The following is a 22362-nucleotide window of genomic DNA, read 5'->3' as shown; positions in this document are numbered from 1 at the left end:
TAATAATCGGAATCGATCGATAATCGGAATCGGCAATCAGCCACAACAATAAGAATCGATCAATAATCGGTCTTGATGATCGAAATCGGTAATTGGCCACAAAAATCGAAATCGACAATCGGCCACTATAATCGGTATCGATAATCAACCCCGACGTAAGGCAGAGTCCATAGATGGACGGCCGATAATGGATCAACGAAAATCAATGGGGCCCAATCGTTTGGGTTAACCCACTAGAGAATGATGTGGAAGGGCCTAATAAGTCCTAAGGGAAGGTCACAATGTAGACGTCCAACCATCATTGCCCATTGATGTGGACCTTTAACTAACATTGCTCCCAAGGAATGACGCTCATAAGGTTGGCCATATAATGGGTCCACGGTCCCATACAAGGGTCTAATACACATCATCATGGGCCTTGCTTATGGGGCATACACGCATCACATTGGGCCTCACCCATGGGCCAATATATATAATATCGGGTCATATCAACGGGTCGAATCAAATGGGTTGACTCAAATGGGCCGGTACAAATGAGCCAAATCAATTGGGCCGATACAAATGGGCCGAGTCAATGGGCCGAATCAAATGGACCAAGTCAATTGGGCCGAAACAAATGGACCGAATCGAATGGGCCGAGTCAATTGGGCCGATACAAATGGGCCTAATACACATCACTATGGGCCTCTACCTATGAGCTCCAAATACATTACAATGGGCCTCTCTTGGCTCTTGAGGTGCTTAGGGAATAATAGGACCTTTCAAGGCTTCCTTTAGTTCTCCCCACATTCCATCTTCACCAATCTTCACACAAGCAATGTGTTGAGAAGTTGAAATGACTTTCACTTTCTGGCTCCTCTTATTCTCAGCACATAGGGGGGCGAAGGAGGTCGCATTTATAATATATATATATATATATAATATAATATAATATATATATACATATATTATTATATTATATAAGTTTCAACTTTGATGGAGGATGATGAGATTTGAAGGGTGGAGATGGGAGATAGAGTGGTAGGGAGTGGGCCACACATAAAACTCTCTCTCACTCCATGGAAGCCATGGACGTTTTCCTCTCCATAGGTTTGCTTGGAAAATAGTTAGAGAATGAGTGAGAGAGATGTGAGGAGAGGGATAGGTGATGGGTGTTGTAAGGAAGGGATGGAAAGATATGGGTGTGTTTAAAATTTTGAAAAAGAGGGATGGGTAGAGAGAGAGAGAGTTGAATTAGGGAAAAAGAGTGATGGTTGCTTGTACTTGTGGTAGGGTGAGGTGCCATGGGGTATGGGTTTGTTTACTTGACTTGATTTAATGTGACATGTCGTAGAGATTCTTTCAAAATTCACAACGCGCGGCGTTTTTTCGGAATGAACGCGGGTCCACATCTCCTGACCCGGGTATCGGATCAGTGCGCGAGTCACGGTGCTAGAACTGCGGTGATGGTACGGTCGCTATGGTACAAGTTTCGGGTCGACCCGACTTCGGTATGCAGGTCTCGGCTTAGGATTACGCGCAAACCTCGGATACAGGTCGAGGGTTGCCGGAATTCGACCGGAAGGACCGCAGAAGCCTATGAAACGGTACGGTTTACGATACGGGTCTTACATAATCTAGTTAAACTTAAACTAACGAGGTTTATCTACGTAGAATGGCTTTGAATCAAACAACACCAAGTGACATGACTTGATTGAATCCATATGCAACTAACCTAGCCATGTTCTTGTCCAAAATAATTTTGGGATTCCCCTATGAAATGGGATACAATATTGGTTATTTGATGCAACAAAAAGGATTCTCAGTATTCTAAACTCAAACTCACCCACTACACACCCCGACTCACTAAGCTGACTCGATCAAACTACAACTATGGATTATTTCTTAATCAAACATTGAGAAAGGAACTCACTTATTATTGACGAATGAGGGATGACCGAACAAGCCCTGGAAACACTTAGTTTCAAAGAATCAATGAGTCAAACTTTGCACAAAACTGTGTCCATGTCTAAGCTTAAATATTGGGGTTCTCCCTGATAGTCGATTCCCACCAATAGTCAACTTCTCCCTCAAGCATATATACGACTAATTCAAACTTTTAGTGTTCGTTGTATTTCATCGCCATAAATATTTTTTCTATCTAACTCTTCCATCCTTCGGCTTCGTTTGGATCATGTCTACCCTTGAATGTAGGTGGCCTTTGTCTCTTAAACTTCTTGGGCAATGATCCCGTTTCTTCATGAACCTTTCAATTATATCGAAAGAGCCATTAACTAGCTATTTTACAGCCATTGCAATACACTTTCTATAAAATGAACATTCAGATCTTGGGCATCATGATGAGTTTTGAGTGCAATTAGAGCTTAAGTGATTCACTACTCATATCTCTTATCTTATGACTCTAAACTTATGAGATTCAAGTCATTTTCCTTGGGATTACTACTCCAATGAGGATTCCAATCTCTATCATGAAGATGTGCTTGATCTCCGTAATTTTCTAGAGATTAAACATTAAGCCTATATGTATATCCTTATCTATATCCTCTAAAAGACCCATTTAAATAAATCTCCATTGGAATTCAACTATCCATTAGTTGTAGGAGATTTCACCATCCTCTAACCACCTTGGTCATCTCATCAGGGCATCATATGAAATATGGTTGATCGAAGGACCCGAAGAATCGACATTGATAATCGGGGGAGCAATTGAGAAGCTTATTGAAACATGAAAGAGCATCGATTAAACATCTCAACAAAGACGCTACAAATGAGCTCAATTCAACAAGTAAGGTCATTAATTGTCGAGTCCACATAATCTTTCCTTATGTAGGATTGAGTTTAGAGTTTGTGACCCAAACTCGAATAGATTCTTGTGTATGACTTATGCTCTTGTATAGTGTCGGATTTACTAGACATGAGTGCGTATGTGTTAGTCTTCATAGAGATCATTTGACGGGATTGTATGTAGGGCCTTAAATTATGACTGCATTCACTGAACATAGGTGCGTATGTGTTAGTCTTCATAGGGAACCTCTGGCGGAAGTATACGTAAGGCCTTGGATTATAATTACTAATGATTATTAGTTAATTGATAGAAAATCAATTAAAGTTTCTTGCGAGAGCCACCGACACGGGTGGAAATATATTCCTCCGAATCGGGAGTGTACGTGTATCAAGTTACTGTGTAGGCCTTCGGTGAGAGTGTACGCTTGTAAATGTTAGATACGAACCTGATTTAAAACATTCAATAATGAAATTGCACACTTGAAGCTAGTACGTCCACAGGCAGTGGAGTAGGCAAGTGGACGGACCACTATATATATATATATACTCGTGTTTAAGATAGTATATCCACACATTTCTCTTCATGTTTATGAGCTTAATTGATAGAATTATATGAATGCTTGAATGGATTGCACACACAAGCTCACTATCTCTTTATAGACTAGTTGCTTATTGTTGCATCTTTTTTAATCTATGTGATTAGACCCACTTAGCTTGTAAGACTAAGCGTTATTTGCTTTCTTAATTTAATTCAATAAATTAGTTAATTAGACCAAAAAATTAATTGTCTCATTCAACCCATTAAGAACTTGGCCATAATTTTAAACTTTGTATATAGGTGGTAGACAATCTAAACAATTTCAATACGACAATCTTTTGAAGTTGTTCATTCTTTTTACAGTGTAGGGGTTGCACACATGATTAATGGACCATACTCAATTTTGGTAGGATAATCTTCATGGTGGCGGCCACTCAAATGTACCATGTGCTTGTGTGGTCAGCATCCTAAGAAAATAAAAAATAAAAAAACTCTGAACTGAGAATTGGAATGAAATATTTGATAAATCAATCATATTAATCATCTTCATTATAACACATGATTCCTCAAGTTTTCACGTTTTTCTATCTCAACTTACCACTGCAGGCCAGCTCACGGTCGAAAAACCTGATTAAGGATGGAAGGGGCATGCAAAAAAATTGTATCTTGAGCGGCCTAATCAGGCTTTAACACTTATTGGAAAAGAGAAGGAAGGGAAATCAATGTTCATTTATACAAAGAAAATCACCGTAAAGAAAATGTGTTTTGAGTGGGCCAATCACTAGAAATAATGTCCATTCAAAATCATCTTGAAATCACATGGTCCATCTATACTCCTCTAAAACATCTCTTGAATCACATCATGCATTCTTAAATCACACGTCTTCCCTCATTTCCCGTAGCTAACTTTAGCTTGTTTTGGCTAGCATTTTTGGCATCACAGCATGCACCTTCACCTGTTTCTTTGTAAATTTTGGGTCACACATGCAAGGTAGCCATGTCTGCGCCAGGGATTTTGACAGTTTAGATCATCCATTAAAGCACTTGGTGGGGCCCAAAGGAATGTGGTCCATGTCTGGGCCAGAGATTTTGACAGTTTAGATCATCCATTAGAGCACTTGGTGGGGCCCACAGGGATGTGGTCACATATTTGTGAAGAGCCGTCAGTACTCTATTCTTAGGCATTGTGAGAGGCGTATTACATGTGTATTTTCCACTTACTACGACAACATACATACTAGATCTAAACTTGTTTAGAGATTTATTTATTTATTTAAGTTCCACGGTTTTTTTTTTTTCAAGACTCTTCCCTTCATGCCAATGCCTCAAGTCTGTGGGAGATCTGGGCCATTAGTTAGGTGGGGTTTTAGTGAATATGCCAATGTAAATCGACTACTCAAACTAGTGGCCTAACGGATGATGGTACTGACCTGATTTTGGTGCCGGGGCATGTTCATGGTGGGACCAGGCTGTTGTGGGGTCCACGTTAACTGTTCATCAGATCTACCCTGTGCATTACACAAGTCCTTCCATGTTAGGCCATGTGGCTAAAAATCAGCCCAAATGAAAATTCAGGTGGGCCACATCACAATGAACAGTTGGGAGGGGATATCCAACCAATAAAACCTTCCCCAATGTTCGTGGGGTCTATCGTACTGTATATATGCCATCTAATCCATTCATCAGACGCAAACATTCCAAAACCCAAGTGGGCCACACTGTGAATTTAGCAGTATCAAGCATGATTTTACAGTCTTTCCTACATTGTTGGCCTGACACAATGGATGGGGTGTATTGGATGCACAGTTATCGTGGGCCCACACCAGCCAGCTCCCACCCTAAGTTGCTGTGGTCGTAGTACCACTACCATATGATCAATTAGGGCTGTACACGAACCGACTTAGCTCAGTAGTTCGCTCGACATGATTTGACTTGACTCAAAGAAGCTATGTTAGACGCGGTTTGAAACTTAGTTGGAGCTGAGTTGAATTGATTTTTTTAGCTTAAAAAAATTTCAAACCGAAATTGAGCTTGCCCAAGCTTGACTCGACCCGAATCGAACCCCAACTCAAATCAAACTTGGATCAAACCAATTTGGTGATTCAGTTACTTTGATATTAATGTTGCTCACCAAGTGTTTGATGAAATGACTCAACAAAGTGTCAGTCAAGTGATGGCAGGGAAGGTATGTATATAAATTAAATACATTTTTTATGCATATAAAATAATACATTTTTTTTTTTTGATTTTGATGTTTCGTGAAAGGTATTTGATGAAATACCTGTGAATAGTTATTACTATTTTATGTAAAATAAGAAATGGGAAGTTCACTCTATGCATTACACACGTCCTTCCATGTTAGGCCATGGGGCTAAAAATCAGCTCAAATGAAAATTCAGGTTGGGCCACATCACAATGAACAGTTGGGAGGGGATATGCAACCAATAAAACCTTCCCCAATGTTCGTAGGGTCTATCGTACTGTGTATATGCCATCTAATCCATTCATCAGACACAAACATTCCAAAATCCAAGTGGGCCACACTATGCGAATTTAGCGGTCTCAAGCATGATTTTACAGTCTTTCCTGCATTGTTGGCCTGACACAATGGATGGGGTGTATTGGATGCACAGTTATCGTGAGCCCACACCAGCCAGCTCCCACCCTAAGTTGCTGTGGTCTTAGTACCACTACCATATGAGCAATTAGGGCTGTACATTAACCGAGTTAGCTGAGTTAGTTCGCTTGACATGACTCAAATCGACTCGAATATGCTTCATTAGACTTGGTTTGAAACTGAGTTGGAGCTGATTTTTTGAGCTTGAAAAAATTTTGAACCGGGTTCGAGCTTGCCTGTGCTTGACTTGACTTGGATCGAACCCCAACTCAAATCGAACTTGGATTGAACCAGTTTGGTGTCTCAGTTACTATGATATTGATGTTGCTCATCAAGTGTTTGATGAAATGACTCAATGAAGTGTTAAGTGATGGTAAGGAAGGCACGTGTATAAAATAAATACATTTTTTTTCTTGATTTTGATGCTGCGTGCAAGGTGTCTGATGAAATACCCGTGAATAGTTATTACTATTTTATGTAAAGTAAGAAATTAAAAGTGCACGCTATGCGCTCGTGAAAATACGGCGCAAGCTTGATTTTGGGTCAAATTCGGCTTGATCCGGCCCGAGCTGCTGATGGAATTGAGCCAAGCCCAGTTCAAGCTGGGGTCAGCTAGCGGCCGAGCCGGGTCAAGCTGTGCCCAGCTCGACCCGGTTAGACTCGTGTACACACGTGACGAGCATGATACCTAGCACGTGTATCATATACCGCACCATCTTTTTATTCAACATGCCACTTGAGTAGGATAAAAGTACCACTAAAATAGCCGGTATCGCCCTGAATATCAACTGGCACAAAAATCAGACCGGTCGGTTCATCAGGTGGGCCACACCTTAGTAATCAATGGACAACCAACGGTCTGACTCAACGTACCGGTGTGGCCCACTTAGTAAGCAGGTCAACCTGAATTTCTAGAATGCTAATCTTCATGGTGGGGTCCATCCTTTTCATGGTAGTGATTTCCTAAAAAAGTAGCATGTTAGCCGTAATACATTACTGATATTTGGGTCCCGCCCAACTTGAACTGAACATATGCAACGGAGCCTTAGAATTATTAAAAGTAAAAACACGTGCCAGTCATATTTGAGTCAAAACATCAACGCATGAAATATAAACTGCAAATCTAAACCAAACTCTCATGTATGGGACATCCCAACCGTCTATCTGGTCGAACCTAACGGATGGATGATCCATTCAGAAAATCAGGCGGTTCGAATGTATGTACGAAAATGATGGACGGTCGATAAAGCATCCAAGTCCTTTTTTATTGTCTATGGTCTCCGAGCATGTGTTTGCTGACTAAATAGTACGAGTTTGGATTTTATCCTTATTATATCTATACCGTTGGCTCCACCTGATCCACGGCTCGGATGTCTTCCGTGTGGACTAAGGCAAAGGTGAAGACTTAAAGGCCTCGCTGAAAAAAAGATGAGAAAGTAGATTCGAAACGAGTGGAGGATATTTAATCTTCTTAAAGAAAGAGAAAAGAGAAAACTGATCCTTGACAAATGTGCTATCCGTGGGCCCGTGGGGCACAGTCAGTCAAGGACGCCGATTAGCTACTGACGGATACAGCAGCGAAATTCACTACAGAGGTGACGTCACCAAGTTCTGTGGACCCTATCATGATGTATGTGTTGTATCCACACCGTCCATCTATTTGGATAGATCATTTTAGGGCATGAGCCCAAATACAAAGCGGATCCAAAGCTCTAAGTGGACCCCATTACAGAAAACAGTAAGGGTGCACACGGTTCGGTTTGGTCCGATCTTAGGGTGAAACCGGAATCCAATTGTTCCTTATGGTTCTAGGATTTTCGGAATCGGAACTGGACCGTTAGCACCCTATAACCGAACCGGAACTGGACCGTGAAAACCGGTTTGGCTCCGGATCGGTTCCACAGTTTTGGGCTTTTTAAAACCCAGCCCAATTGCATGTTCTATTTTATAATTTAGCCCATGTCCATTCATGTTGTGATCCATTTGATGAATGGTTTAGATATTATATATAGCGTGAAAAAAATACATTTATGAAAATAATCAAAGGGTGCATTATAAACCATAAATTATGAGTCAAATATACAACTAAAATATATTGTAAACTCACGGTTCCATAGTTCAGATCCATAGTTTGGATTCACGGTTCAGATCACGGTTTGGTTCTACATACCCCTAAACCGGAACCGAATCGAACTAAACAGTTCTTTAATTTTTTGAACTGAAACTGAAACCGGACCGTTTGGTCAGTTCCTATCCAGTTCCACGGTTCTATCGGTTCGATGTGCACCCCTAGAAAACAGTGGGGACAATAACGCGCACTGATTGAAGTGATGTTTATATGAGATCCAACCACCTTATCGTAAGTACACAGACATGGATGAAGGGAATGTTGGAAAAATTTATAGAATTATATTTTCTGTAAAAAATGAAAATAAAAAATCCAAGTTGATCTGAAATAAGGACAGGCTGAAGCATGTTTGGAACGCTGTCCTTGAAGCGTTACTTGCCCCTACTCAAGTAAATTGAGTATGCTGAAAGGTTAAGGGCAAACCACTTCTAGGATACGACGAGCCTGATGTGGGTCTGCGTTCAGCAAACACGAAGGCCTACTAATGGAACTTTGTTACACAGTCTGACAGAAATACAGAAAAAGGAAAATTTTCAGAAGAAAAAGAGAGAAGAAGATTTCTGTGAGTAAGACTACTGCACTGGTCTGTTTTTCTTGTTCTTTAGCTACTGGTTCAGTTGAACCGTTCTAAACCACACCGCTGGTCTGTTCTTCAAGCAATGGCTTTGATCAACCTTGCTGTATTACTGAATTTTGGTCTGTAGGAGAGGAGATGCTTTGATTCGTATTGGTATTGCTAGAGTGTGTTGAGATGGATTGGAAACCCATCCAGACTCTCTTTATATAGGCTATGGTGGCTGGGGGTTATGGTCCAGGGACATAAATCCCATTAAACCATTTTCTGTCTGTTGAGAAACTAGCCGTTTATGGTCGCTTTCTGACTATTGTGCATGACTCATAACAGCAGCTGCATGTTGACTGTTATGAGAGCTGGCTAGCCGTTTTCTAGCTGTTGGGCTAGCCATACAGCAGCTTCAACATGGCTCTGCAATTAATTGCATAGTTGTTACACATCTACTGTAACAGTCACATTACAGTCTTTATATATATTGAGGGAGCTCTCTCTCAGTCCTCTAGTCTCTCTTCCAACTAGCCCCAAGCCTTAGCCACTTAGTCGCATCGCGACTCGCACATATCTCACTCTGGTTCGCGTAAGGTCGTGAAGGAGCGACCCTCTGCGACATGATGCGGACGTGCAAAGTGCAAAAGTACGCTACTAGCACCTTTACAGCCACACTGCCTCACATGCCCATGCCTTTGCATCGAGCCTGTGCCTGAGACCGAGACCGAGCACGAGTGCACGGGTGTTCCAGTGCTAAGCACTGGAACACACAAGTTCCATTCTCCTTTGGACCATATGGGTAAGTATTATAATACTTCACCACATTCATTTAAACCCAAAAAAGTTCTTATCTTTTTCCCATGTGGGACTATTCCCAAAACCCACAAAAGGTGTTTTTCAAACACTTTTTATATAATATATATATATATATATAATTTTTATTATTAAAATATATATTAAAAAATCAATATTTTGCAACAATCCCTCACTTGATTTTTAAAAATATATTTCTTAGAAAAATATTTCTGCCAGAATAATCAGCTTATATGCATAAAGAAAGATATATTTCGATTTTAATCTTCCCTTAGTATAAGTATCTCAAAACTCTATCGAAATAACTGGTAGCCGAAGCGTTGAACCAGTTATTCCTAGATAACAGAGTTGGAGAAACCACACACATATTCGCCATGTGTTATTTAAAGTTCTCACAATCTTGCTCAGTACAATTAATGGCCACGTGTTTATCTTATTTCGTGAACGATCTCGAGAGAAAACTCCTAACTCTAATGAGAGACGACACCATTTCTACGTTCATATAGGTGAAATCCTTCTAGTGTTTTTGTTACTATAAAGCACTTGTCCTTTAGACTGGATTTCATTAAGAGTTCTAAAACTCAACTCTCTTTCGTAACGCTCAGCACCTATCTAATATGGATGGGGTCTTATATAATTTAGTGATGAAAATTTTTCACATATTAGTGACTTATTTTTACCAATTAAACTCGAAATTAGAGATTTTCTAACTTTAGGTTGGGTTACCATCACGGGTGAAACTTTAATTGAAGGGTTTCAACCCCATCCCTCTAGATGTAACCTTTACTACCTCTCTCGGTAGAGGTTTAGTAAAAGGGTCTGCTAGGTTATTGTTTAATTTCACATAGGAAATATCAATGATTTCATCTCTAATTAATTGTCTGATATAATCATGTCTAAGACTTATATGTCTAGACTTACCATTATATGTGCCGTAATAGGCTTTAGCTAATGTGACTTCACTATCATAATGTAGTGACATAGCCAATATAGGCTTTACACAAAAAGAAATTTCTAATAAGAGATCCCTTAGCCATTCAACCTCTTTGCCTATTACAGCCAGGGCTATGAATTCAAACTCCATAGTCGAGTGTGTTATGCAAATATGTTTCTTGGATTCCCAAGATATAGCTGCACCTCATAGGGTGAATACCCACCCTGTAGTAGACTTGTTGTCCCCTGCACTCAATATCTAGCTCGCATCGGAAAATCTTTCAAATACGGTAGTAAACTCTAAATAAAATAGTCCTAAGTCTTTGGTTGCTTTTAAGTAACCAATGACTCTACTAATAATATTCCAGTGTTCAATATTGGGGTTACTAGCAAACCTAATAAGTTTACTTACAGCATATGCGATATCACGTCTAGTGCATTGTATAATATACATAAGACTCCCTATAATACTCGTATATTCTTATTGTGCAATTGTTCTTCCGTTATTCTCTTTTAACTTGATACTTGGATCAAATGTGGTTTTTGTTTCTTTTATATTTAAATAGTTAAACTTGTTTAGTATCTTCTCAATATAATGAAATTGACATAAAGCATAACCCCTATAATGTCTTTTAAATTTGATACCTATGATGGTATCAACTTGTCAAAGATCCTTCATTTTAAATACAGAAGATAAAAATCTTTTCGTTTCAGTCACACCTTCCATTTTATTACTTATTATTAACATGTCATCAACATATAGATAAATAATAATCATGCAGCTACCATCTACTTTAGAATATATGCATTTATCAACTATATTATGCATGAAACTATGAGATAGTATTTTGGAATCAAACTTCTCATGCCATTGCTTTGGTGCTTGTTTTAATCCATACAAAGATTTGATTAATCTACATACTTTATTTTCATTTCCTTGTAGAACGAATTCTTCAGGTTGTTCCATGTATACTTTATCATTGAGGTCACTCTTCAGAAATGCGGTCTTTACATCTATTTGGTGGATGTGAAAATGATGTATGGAAGCTGGTGCAAATAATATCATAATAGATGTTATCCTAGCTATAGGAGAGTATGTATCAAAATAATTTATCCATTTTTTTTGTCTAAAACCCTTAGCTACTAATCAAGCTTTAAAAGTTTGGATAGCTTCATCAGTGTGATATTTCTTCTTAAATATCCACTAATAACCTATGGGTTTAGAACCTGGAGGTAAGTTAACTAGTTTCCATGTTTGATTTGACATTATGGATTTCATTTCATCGTTTATAGTTTTTTTCTAAAAAGCTGAGTCTCTGGAGGATATAACCTCTTTAAATGTTTTAGGATCATCTTTTATAGTTATCATTATAGTTATTTTTCTTATAATATTTTATTTATCTCCTTCTACAAGATCGAAAAAGATGCGCTGAGAGTCTATATAGTCATTTTCAAGACTCTTCTCTATTCTTGTCCTTTGACTTATATGAGGTTCAACAGGAACTTTCACTATTTGTGAAGATGTGCTATATACTTCTCTATCAGGAGTTTGGACTTCATTATCCTTTGACTACAAGGATAGCAAGTTTTCGAAGAACTCAACATCTCTTGATTCTATCATAGTATTAAACTCTAGATCTAGAAGTATATAAGTTTTACTATTTTGTGCATACACCACGAAAGCGTACTTAATAGCTCTAGGTCCTAACTTAGTTCTTTTTGGATCAGAAGTTCTGCAATATGCAAGACACCCCCACACTTTAAGATATCCTAGGTTAGGTTTACTACCTCTCCATGTTTCATATGGAGATATTTTATATTTCTTAAACGGAATTCTGTTTAATATATGACAAGCTGTAAGTAGTGCCTCACCTCATAGACTTAGTAACAACTTTGCTCTTATTAGCATTGAGTTGACAATTTCTACTAATGTTCTATTCTTTCTTTCAGCTATTCTGTTTTGTTGAGGTGTGTATGGAGCAGTATATTGATGTATTAGTCCATGTTCTTCACAGAATTTATCGAATTCATTAGAGAAGTATTCTCCTCCTCTATCGCTACGGAGAAGTTTTATCTTCTTATTTAGTGGATTCTCTACTTTTGCTTTATATATTTTAAACATGTTCAATGCTTCATCTTTACTCTTTAATAGGTACACATACGCATATCTAGAGCAATCATCAATAAAGGTTATGAAATACCTTTTGCCTCCACGAGTAAGAATGCTGTTTAACTCACAGATATCACTGTGCACAAGATTCAATACTTGAGACGATCTTTTAACACTTGAAAAATGTTTCTTCGTCATTTTAGATCGTATACACAGTTCACACTTATCGGTTTCATTATCTGTATATAAGATTAAACTATTCTTAGTCATGAGCTTCAAGGTACTATATCCTATATGGGTTAGTTTATTATGCCACAGTCTAACGGATTCAACCATATACATAAAAGTGCTACTTTCATGCAGAGAAAACTTGACCATACCGTTACAAGCATATCTCTTTCCGACAAAGTTTCCATTCTTAGATAGAATCAGTTTTCTTGACTCATACACCACCCTTATTCCTGGTTTACCTAGAAGGTCCCCAAAACTAAGTTTCACCTTATGTCTGGGATGTGTAGGACATTTGTCAGAATCACTTTCTTTTCAGAGGTGAATATTAGTTTGACGGTTCCTTTGTCAATAACCTTCGATCGGATTTCATTACCCATTTGGACTTCTTGACCACCGGTCAATTCTTCATAGGTTTTGAAGGCTGATCTGTCGTAGTACACATGTATGATGGCAGCAGTATCATACCACCAACCAGGAACCTTTCCTTGGATAGTATTCACCTTAGTGATCATAGCCACAATATCGCATTCTTCTACTATACTCGCCTCTTTTTTAGACTTGCGATATTGGCATACTCGAGCATAGTGCCTGGTTTTTTCACAGACATGGCATGGGTCTTTGAACTTTTCGTTCTTCTTTTGAGCGTTTTTCTTGAATTTTTCTTCATTAGGTTTTAGGGAATTGTCCTTCTCTGGATTTTTGTTATTTGTATTTTCAACTGCATGTACCTTAGACGAGGAATTTCTGTTATCATTCTTCTTGTCGTGCTTATGAGATTCTTCCTCAATTCGAAGATGTTTCTTGATTTTTTCCAGTGTGTAGTCCTCAGTCTTATGCAACAACTTCTTTCTATAGTCTTTCCACATTGGTGGTAGTTTAGCGATTATAGTCCCGACTTGGAATGATTCAGGAAGATCAATCTTTATGACTTTTATTTTGTTTACTATTAGCTGCAGTTCTTGGATTTGGGGTAACATCGGTTTGTTATCTACCATGTTAAAGTCAAAATACCTGGCAATCAGAAACTTATTGGTACCTTCTTCTTCAGCCTTGTACTTGAATTCTAGAGCGGTCCAGATTTCTTTTGCTGATGATGTCTATGTATACAAATCGTACAATCGGTTGGAGAGCGCATTCAGAATGTGTCCACGACATAAAAGTTCGTCTTTAGCTCGTTTGGTGCAGGCAACCACTTGTTTAGGAGTGTCACTATCAATTGTTTCAGGAAACGACTATAAGTTTGGATCTATGATGTAGTAGTTTTTCAGTGCCGTCAGAAGAAATTTGAGCTTGCTTGCCACCTTGTAAAATTGGTTCCATCGAACCGCTCAAGACGAATCAATTCCTGATTCATCAACTTGATTGACGATACAATATCAGCTTTCATCAGTCAAATAATGCTTTAATATTGTTGGAAAAATTTACAGAATTATATTTTCTATAAAAAAATGAAAACCAAAAATTCAAGTTGATCTGAAATAAGGACAGATTGAAGCACGTTTGGAACGATATCTTTAAAGCATTATTTGCTCCTACTCAAGTAAATTGAGTATGCTGAAAGGTTATAGGCAAACTGCTTCTCGGATATGACGAGCCTGATGTGGGTCTGCGTTTAACAAACATAAAGACCTACTAATGGAACTCTGTTACACAGTCTAGTAGAAATACAGAAAAAGGAAAAATTTCAGAAGAAAAAGAGAGAAGAAGATTTCTGTGAGTAAGACCACTACACTGGTCTGTTCTTCAGCTACTGGTTCAGTTGAACCGTTTTAGACCACACCGCTGGTCTGTCCTTCAAGTAATGGTTTTGATCAACCATGCTGTATTGTTGAATTTTGGTCTGTAGGAGAGGAGATGCTTTGATTCGTATTGGTATTACTTAAGTGTGTTGAGATAGATTGGAAACCCATCCAGACTCTCTTTATATAGGCTATGGTGGCTGGGGTTATGGTCTGAGGATATAAATCCCGTTAAACCATTTTCAAAGTGTGCCACTGGCGCCTCTATAGCCACACTGTCTCACATGCCCACGCCCTCGCACCTAGCTCGAGTGCACGGGTGTTCTAGTATTATGCACTGGAACATGCAAGTTCCATTCTCCTTTGGACCATGTGGGTAAGTATTATAATACTTCACCACTTTCATTTAAACCCAAAAAACTTCTCTTTTTTCAATGTGGGACTATTCCCAAAACCCACAAAAAGATGTTGTTCAAACACTTTTTATATTATATTATATTATATATATATATATATATTATTTTTATTATTAAAATATATATTAAAAATCAATATTTTGCAATAGGGAAAACATAAATAACAGCTTGATAGAAACTTCTGTGCCCCTGATATGTTTTTAACAGTAGGTGTTCAATCCCCACTATTTTCTGTGGTGACGACCACTTGAGCTTTAGATCTTGCTCATGCTCTAAGATGATATCTACAAATGGATGGATGGTTTGGGTGCAAGACATACATCATGGTGGGAACATGTAAATTGGTGACATCACTTCAATAGTGAGAATGCTACTGAAGCATGGGTGTGTGGCGGTTGCGTGTGTTAAAACAGAAAAGGAAAAAAAGAAAAGAGAATGCTACTGAAGCCGTAGTAGCTAGTATGCGACGGTCAAGGACAATAACTTCCTAAAAATGTTAGTTTTGAGCATGAATTAGGTAGGATTTGGTGGTGTGGAATATCATTCGATCAAATTCAGATATTCAAACTTGTAGTTTTCGTAAGGAGATAAGCAAGATTTAGTGTGAATTTCAAAATTCAAGACATTTGATGCATGTGTTTTATCCACCTTGTCCATCCATGCACACCGTCTACATGTTCCAGTTGCATATGAATATAGGTGACCAATGCAGTTATAAAATCTAGTATGTTGATTACAATTTTGAAATCTGAAGATGTTTTTTCTAAAGAGGTTTGGCATCTCCCATAGGGGGGCGTTTGGCGCAAGGTATTAGATGGGATTAGGTGGGATGGAATTGCATTTGTCCCATGCCAATTCCACTCAATGTTTGGAAAAAGCGAAAAAGCTTTGGAATTAGATTAGATGGAATTGCATTGGGTCTTGTGCCAATTCCACTCAATGTTAGCAAGTTGCGAAGGTCCCACCATGATGTGTGGGCTATATCCATACCATCCACCCATTTTTTGAGATCATTTTAGAGCATGGGCCAAAAAATCAGGTAGATCTAAAGCTAAAGTGGACCCACCATAGAAAGCAGTGGGGATTGATTACCTACTGTTGAAAACTTCTTTAGGGCTACATAAGTTTTGGATCTGCCTCATTTTTAGGCCCACTCCATAAAATTAGGTTACAAAACAGATGAACGGTTTGGATATAACACGTGTTATTTTCAATAGTTTCAAATGATGGTTGGTATATCCATTCAATGTACCACCGTATTACAAACATAGCATGGAATTAAGCTTATCCCATGGTCATGGGGGACAATCCCTGCCATATATAATAATTATGTTTTTTTGAATCCCATCTCATCCAATTCTTCCCCTACTATGCGCCAAACACCCTCTAAATGGATTGGCTAGATAAAGGATGCATAACCAAAACAACTACTCAACTTCACTCCCTAGCCTGTGTTAAAGAAATATGTCCGGGATAATTCTTTTGAACTCATTTGTTAAATAGAACCTCGCCTTGCACCTTTTCTTTTTCTTTATTTTTCCTCACAAGGACTCCAATTCTACCTTGAGAGATTGTACTGTTGGAGAAATTCCGCCATAAAGGTGTGGCATTTCTTCACTCATCTGTTTCAAAGCAGTTCTGTGTTCTGGTTGGCAATCCTTTCTTGACAGCAAAGCTGTCAGTCACTCATTCACTATCAACTGAGCATCTCCACAAACCTCGATCATTCTGATGACACCCGTGTCAAGGGCTAAATTTCAAGAAAGAATTTAATTCAACCGTTGGATTGGATGGCCAAAATATCATAGCATTTTTAGACATATAATCATTCTATAATAAATAATAATAGTGTTAATTTCATCTAATGTAATTCAATATCACTTGATTTCAAACTTGCCTTGTAACAACGACTGCAGAGAGCCCGCATAACAAAAAGCTCTATGGTCCACCATGATGTATACGTGACATCCACTCCATCCATTAAACTTATGTTAGAGTATGATCTGAAAAATAAGGCTGATCCAAAACTCAAGTAGGCCACATCAAGAGAGAAAAAAAAGAAGAGGGAATAGGAACCCCTAACCATTGAAATCTTCTTGGGGACAATTGAAAATTTAGACAAGTCTGATATTTGGTTTTTCCCTTCATCCTGACCAGATTCAGATCCACCTTATGAATGGCTTCGATGACATGTAAAACATCACAGTTGCCCCATGGAAGGTTTCAATAATAGGCTTCCCATATTTTTCGTTTTAACCGTCATTTTAATGGTCACAAACCCCACTCATATTATTATAATTTCCTCTAGCTTTTTCATGAACGTAATTTCAACGGTTTAGATTGAGATATACGTACGCCAAGTATTCTGTGTCCAGATGAATGCGTACTAATACTGATTCATGGACTTCACATGGAGCAACCATGTACTGCCATCCAGACCATCCAAATTGTGGGCCTGTGTGCTTTATGGTCAAAAGTAAAATAGTGAGTGGTTTGAATTACAGGAGAAAAATCGGATGGTTTCTAGCATTTTCTCATTGCATTTTTTGTGCTATGCTCCATCCACAACTGGTTAGGCGATTTTGACCGTCTGGATTGCTGTAAAACATTCTATGGGCCAGTGACAGAGTCGCCATCATTTTCAAGTAGGTGAACGAGGCCCCTAATCTTGGCCTGAAGGCCGAGCTGGGCTTGAAATCTAAGCCTTCTGTTCGTGCCAATGATATGTCTCAGCCATGCATGTTGCCCTCGTTGAGGTAATTTTAATTAAGTTCTGTCGTTATAATATTTTCCACTCTTTGTATTGTAAAAAGTAGTTGTAGAAATAAATCATTGTTCTTGTAATTTTATCAACTGAATTGATGATTCCCAAAAACTTAATCTATGGGCATGTACGTTTTTTTATTGGGTATGCCAACCAACTGTTTATTTATTTATTTTTAACATGCTAAAAGGATCAGTTATCCAAATAATTAAAATTTTAAAGTAAATTAATTTCCATCAATTGCAAAAAGAGAGAGATAAAAAAATAAAATACAATTGACTCTAGATTCCATGGTATCCATATTATTTTTCATATGTATATTTTGAATAACTGCAGCAATGCGAACCCTTTACAATGCATAACATGCATAAGAATAAATATAAGACATCTCTTTTAAAAGGGGTACAAAAAAAAATCTAGTGTATTGTATCGAGTTACATTATGTACTCCATTATGTACTCTAGTGATTTTCGAGTGAGTTGCAAATTGTAAAAAATCTCTTGAATCACATCGCATATGTTTGCTTGTCTCCTCTAATAACATTTTTCCAACATATAAACATCTTTAAGCATTTTCTTATCTCGAACAATATCATGCATTTTTCTCCTCCAAAATGTCCCAAACTCACCATGCGTTCTGTCTCATCTTAGATCGTTATTTCATTTTTGTACGGAAGAATTACCTTCCTTCTTTTGAACTATACTTTAGTATTGCTTGGGTTTATAAACAGTTATACGAGCAGCTTTTCTTTACATGGATTTTAAAGCTCATAGCTAAGTATACCTGATCTTTCCCAAACATCTTCTAAGATGAGCAAGAGTTGTCTGTAGATTAGAAATGTCAGATCCATAACTTTAAAGGTACTGTTGGGTTCTAATCTTTCGACAACTTAGCTAAATACATGGTGGAGGCTTGAATTTTGCATGACTATTATCTTTCCAACTCCCCCCATTCCTATGGTGGTGACTCAAATCCTTACAAAGGTTGCACATTGAGATGTCTTTAGCTTCTTTTGGCGTAGGTTATCAGCATTTCCTATAACCGTGTTCTTGACAACAAGGATATTTGACATTTCCCAATCGATCTTCTGGACACGAAGAGTACTTTCAGTTCTGCATAATCATCATCAAACGAAAAGATTCATCATAAATGTCACAATTTATCATAGTTTTCTTTTGTTTAGAACAGTTGATATATGAGAGGAATTATCAATTTATGAACCTCCAATGGGATTTCTTGAACCTTGGTCGGGTTAGGGTCAGCTTGAGCCAGGCCCATTTCCTAAACTAGGCAAGAACTGTACCCCAAACCGAATCCCCGACCCAACACACTTAAAATTCATCAGGCCCAAGGCCAACCCAACGGACCCATTTAATTCTAACTTGGTTGACAGACCCAATTGGACCCATTTACTTGTAAGGTCGGGCTTGACTGACCGAACCCACCTCAGGTTTTAGAATGAAATGTGGGGCCCAATTAATGGATACATAAATATGTCATATTTTTGGGCTGGGTCTAGTTGGGTCATCTGGTCTAGCCCATTGATAGCCAATATGGGCGAGTCAGGTCTGGTTGGGTTCAAGCCACCCCAACCCATTTACTTAAATGGGTCATATCTTGTAGCTCATGTCCGACCTGCAACCCATTTAGCTTGGCGCAAACCTACCTCATGAGCAGGCCAGGGCCATTTTTCCCATGGTCCAACCCAACCCATGTTTGTGGGTTGGACTGGGCCTAATCTTTAGATCCGATAATTAATTGGGCCATACTTAGTTAGCATTAGGGGTGTACATCGAGTCGAACTGGACTCAGCTCGACTCAGCTCGGCCACTAGCTTACCTCAACTCGAACTTGGCTCGGGTTGGTCCTCGAGCCTGACTAGCCAGCTCGGCTCGGTTCGGTCAGTAGCTTGGGCCAGTTCGAGCCGAGTTTGCCAATGCAGCATTTTCACAGACACCTAGACTACACTTTCAAAATCTCGCTGTATTTGAGACAGCAACAATGATTTTAGAGGTATTTTATCAAACACCTTCTAAGCAACATAAAAATCAAGAAAAAAAAAGGTGTTCGTTTCATATACACACCTTCCTTGCCACCAGCCACACTTCTTTGAGTCATTTCATCAAACACTTGGTGAGAAACATCAATATCAAAGTAACTGGGTCACCAAACTGGATGGGTTCGATCCGAGTCGAGATGGGGCCAGCGCATTTTCGAGCTAAAAAATCGGCTCGAACTCAGCTTCGAATCGAGTCGAGCGAGCTAACCGAGCTAGCTCGGTTCGTGTACTTAGCATTGGTGTGATTAACAGGTGGATAGTAAACCCGGTCAGACTCATGGGTTGAACCGGGCTATGGTCTGGCCCAGGTCCAACCTTACGGACGGTCAATCTGATGGGCCACACCTTTCCCCTCCCCCAAAGATCTCCAAGATTGGAAGATATTATCCATGGCCCACAAAAGGCTATCAAGAAAAACACAACGGCCGAAGATCGGAGGGTTAGGATGGGTGAAAAGGGAGACTTAATGGTAATTCCCCCTTCTACTGTGGGCCTGAACAGATCAAGGGTCTGGAACAGAGAGCGATGGGCCCCACATACACAGAATCCTGCACTGAGGTTAGAGATACGAAACTTCCTGATAATGATGTCAATATCATCTTATTTTAGATTGGAAATATACATGAATAATCAATAACAAAATCCAACCTAAATATCCAACCTAAATATAGTAATAAAAAGGATTAGAAAAAAAAAAATATGAACGGACCTGATCATTCTGCTCGACATTTCTTCAAATACAAGATGCTATTCAAGGATGATGATAACCTACCTTAGATTATTCTCTTGTTTCGAAGAAGGATAGAGGATGGAATAAATAGACAGGACACTACAATCAGTGATGGTTCACCACCGTCTTTTCTAAACGGTGGTGACACATCTACAGCACAGATGGAATACGTATCGTGCAATTCTGAGTATCCAAATCTTTCGGCTTATTCTCGATGGAGATTGGAGCCTGTCGTGAAAGTGACACTGGTTGGATGATCTTAACCGTCCAGATGGTGGTGGTTAAAATGATGGTAACACATGAAACGTTCAGTGGTTAAGGTCACCTAATCAGTGTGAAGCTAGGGATATGTTCCATCTAAGGTGGGGACCATAATTTGGACAGTCTGGATTATGGTGGATACATACCACTTGGACGGTGGATGAGTAACCTCGGTTTGGTGATAAACTATCACCGTAACCTTATGCGAAGCGGACTGCTTGGAGAGGCCTCCAGCTATATTCCTGCAGTGATATGATTGTTTTATCGACGCCGTCCATCCGTTTTTTGAAAATACTTTGACAAAAACTAAGCAGATAAAAATCTCAAGTGGAACACACCACAGGAGACTGAGGGTATTGAACGCCTACCATTGAAAGCTTCTTGATGGCCGTAGAAGTTCTGAATCAAGCTGATATTTGTGTTGTCCCTTCATCCAGGCACGTGTGACCTTATGAACGGGTTGGATGGCAAATAAACATCGTAGTAGATCCAAAGAAGGTTTCAACAGCGGAAGTTATTATCCCATCGGGTGGTCTACTTGAAATTTTTATCTATCTTATGTTTTAGCTCATATCTAAAACAATATTAAAAAATGAAAGGACGGAGTGGATAAAACATCTGCATCAAGGTGGACCTCAAAAGGTCGGGTCAATAGGGACAAGACAAGTTTCAAATGACCCATATTAGGTGCGGTCCTCGCACGGTGTTGACGCTCGATACGCCACACAGGTCGACCTCATGGGAAGATCCCGTGAGCTCCACCGCATATAACCTTTTCCCACCGGTTTGAATGGAACTCGTGCGAGCTTTTTTAAAACTCTTCGTAGCGATTATTTGTTTTCAAAATTTGGACCACGCGTGATGCAGCACCCATGAAACCCTGGAGCCTGACTTTTACTTTGATCTAAAACTTTAGTGGGCCATGGAAAAAGCAAACAGCTTCTTCCTATGATTTGCATCTCTCTTTGCTACAGCCTACCAGAGTTTTAGGTCAACATTGGGGTTTCATGGCATGTCGCATCATATGGACCGTTAGGACTAGACGCCGGTGACACGTGGGCAGGTGCATAGGCGAGCATGCCTCTATATATATACACACACGGTCGGGGTGAAACTTTTTGGCTCCACTATAATGTGTGTAGAACATCAACACCGTGCATTTAATGGGTCCCCTTAGGTTATTAGATATTCCAAAAATAAGCAGTATACGGAACTCATGTGGGCCATACCATCTAAAACCATGTGAAGACATGCCTAAAACATATAAAAGCACTTGGTGGGGCCTACCTGAGTTTTGAATTCAACTGAAACTTGATATGACCCCTCACCCTAGTGGGACACACACAATGGATGGGCTGGATTTGTGAACCACACCTCAGTGTGCCTAATAAATGATTATCAAGATTTTAACAAGAGGATAACCCCTCTCAACTGTTGTATGTGGTGTGGCCCACCCGAGTCATGGATTGACCTGATTTTTAAGGACTTGGGTCACCATGGAATGGTGCATCTAACTGATGGTGTTGATGTTCGACATACATCATGGTGCAGCCCACACAGCTCAACCTCATGAGGTGGGCCTCGTCCCCCCCTCTCCGTTGAGAGTTGGGTTATAAGGGTTTTATGGGGTAATACATCAGATGGATCATTCATATTTTAAGCTCAGATCATGAGTTC

The 22362-nt window shown here is 39.2% G+C and overlaps 1 long non-coding RNA gene across 1 annotated transcript; it reads right to left on the bottom strand.

Annotated features, from left to right (window-relative positions):
- Positions 1-18133: 18133 nt before the first annotated feature.
- On the bottom strand, positions 18134-20549 carry LOC131217254 (uncharacterized). Its single transcript, XR_009157239.1, has 2 exons — positions 20404-20549; positions 18134-18747 (listed from the first exon to the last, which is right to left on the bottom strand). It is a non-coding gene; the product is annotated as an uncharacterized LOC131217254 (long non-coding RNA).
- Between the last annotated feature and the right edge of the window lie 1813 nt (positions 20550-22362).

Source organism: Magnolia sinica, chromosome 1 (assembly GCF_029962835.1).
Source record: "Magnolia sinica isolate HGM2019 chromosome 1, MsV1, whole genome shotgun sequence".
Lineage (NCBI taxonomy): Eukaryota > Viridiplantae > Streptophyta > Magnoliopsida > Magnoliales > Magnoliaceae > Magnolia > Magnolia sinica.
The sequence above is the reverse complement of the archived record's forward strand: the minus strand, read 5'-3'. Positions and strand labels throughout refer to the sequence as shown.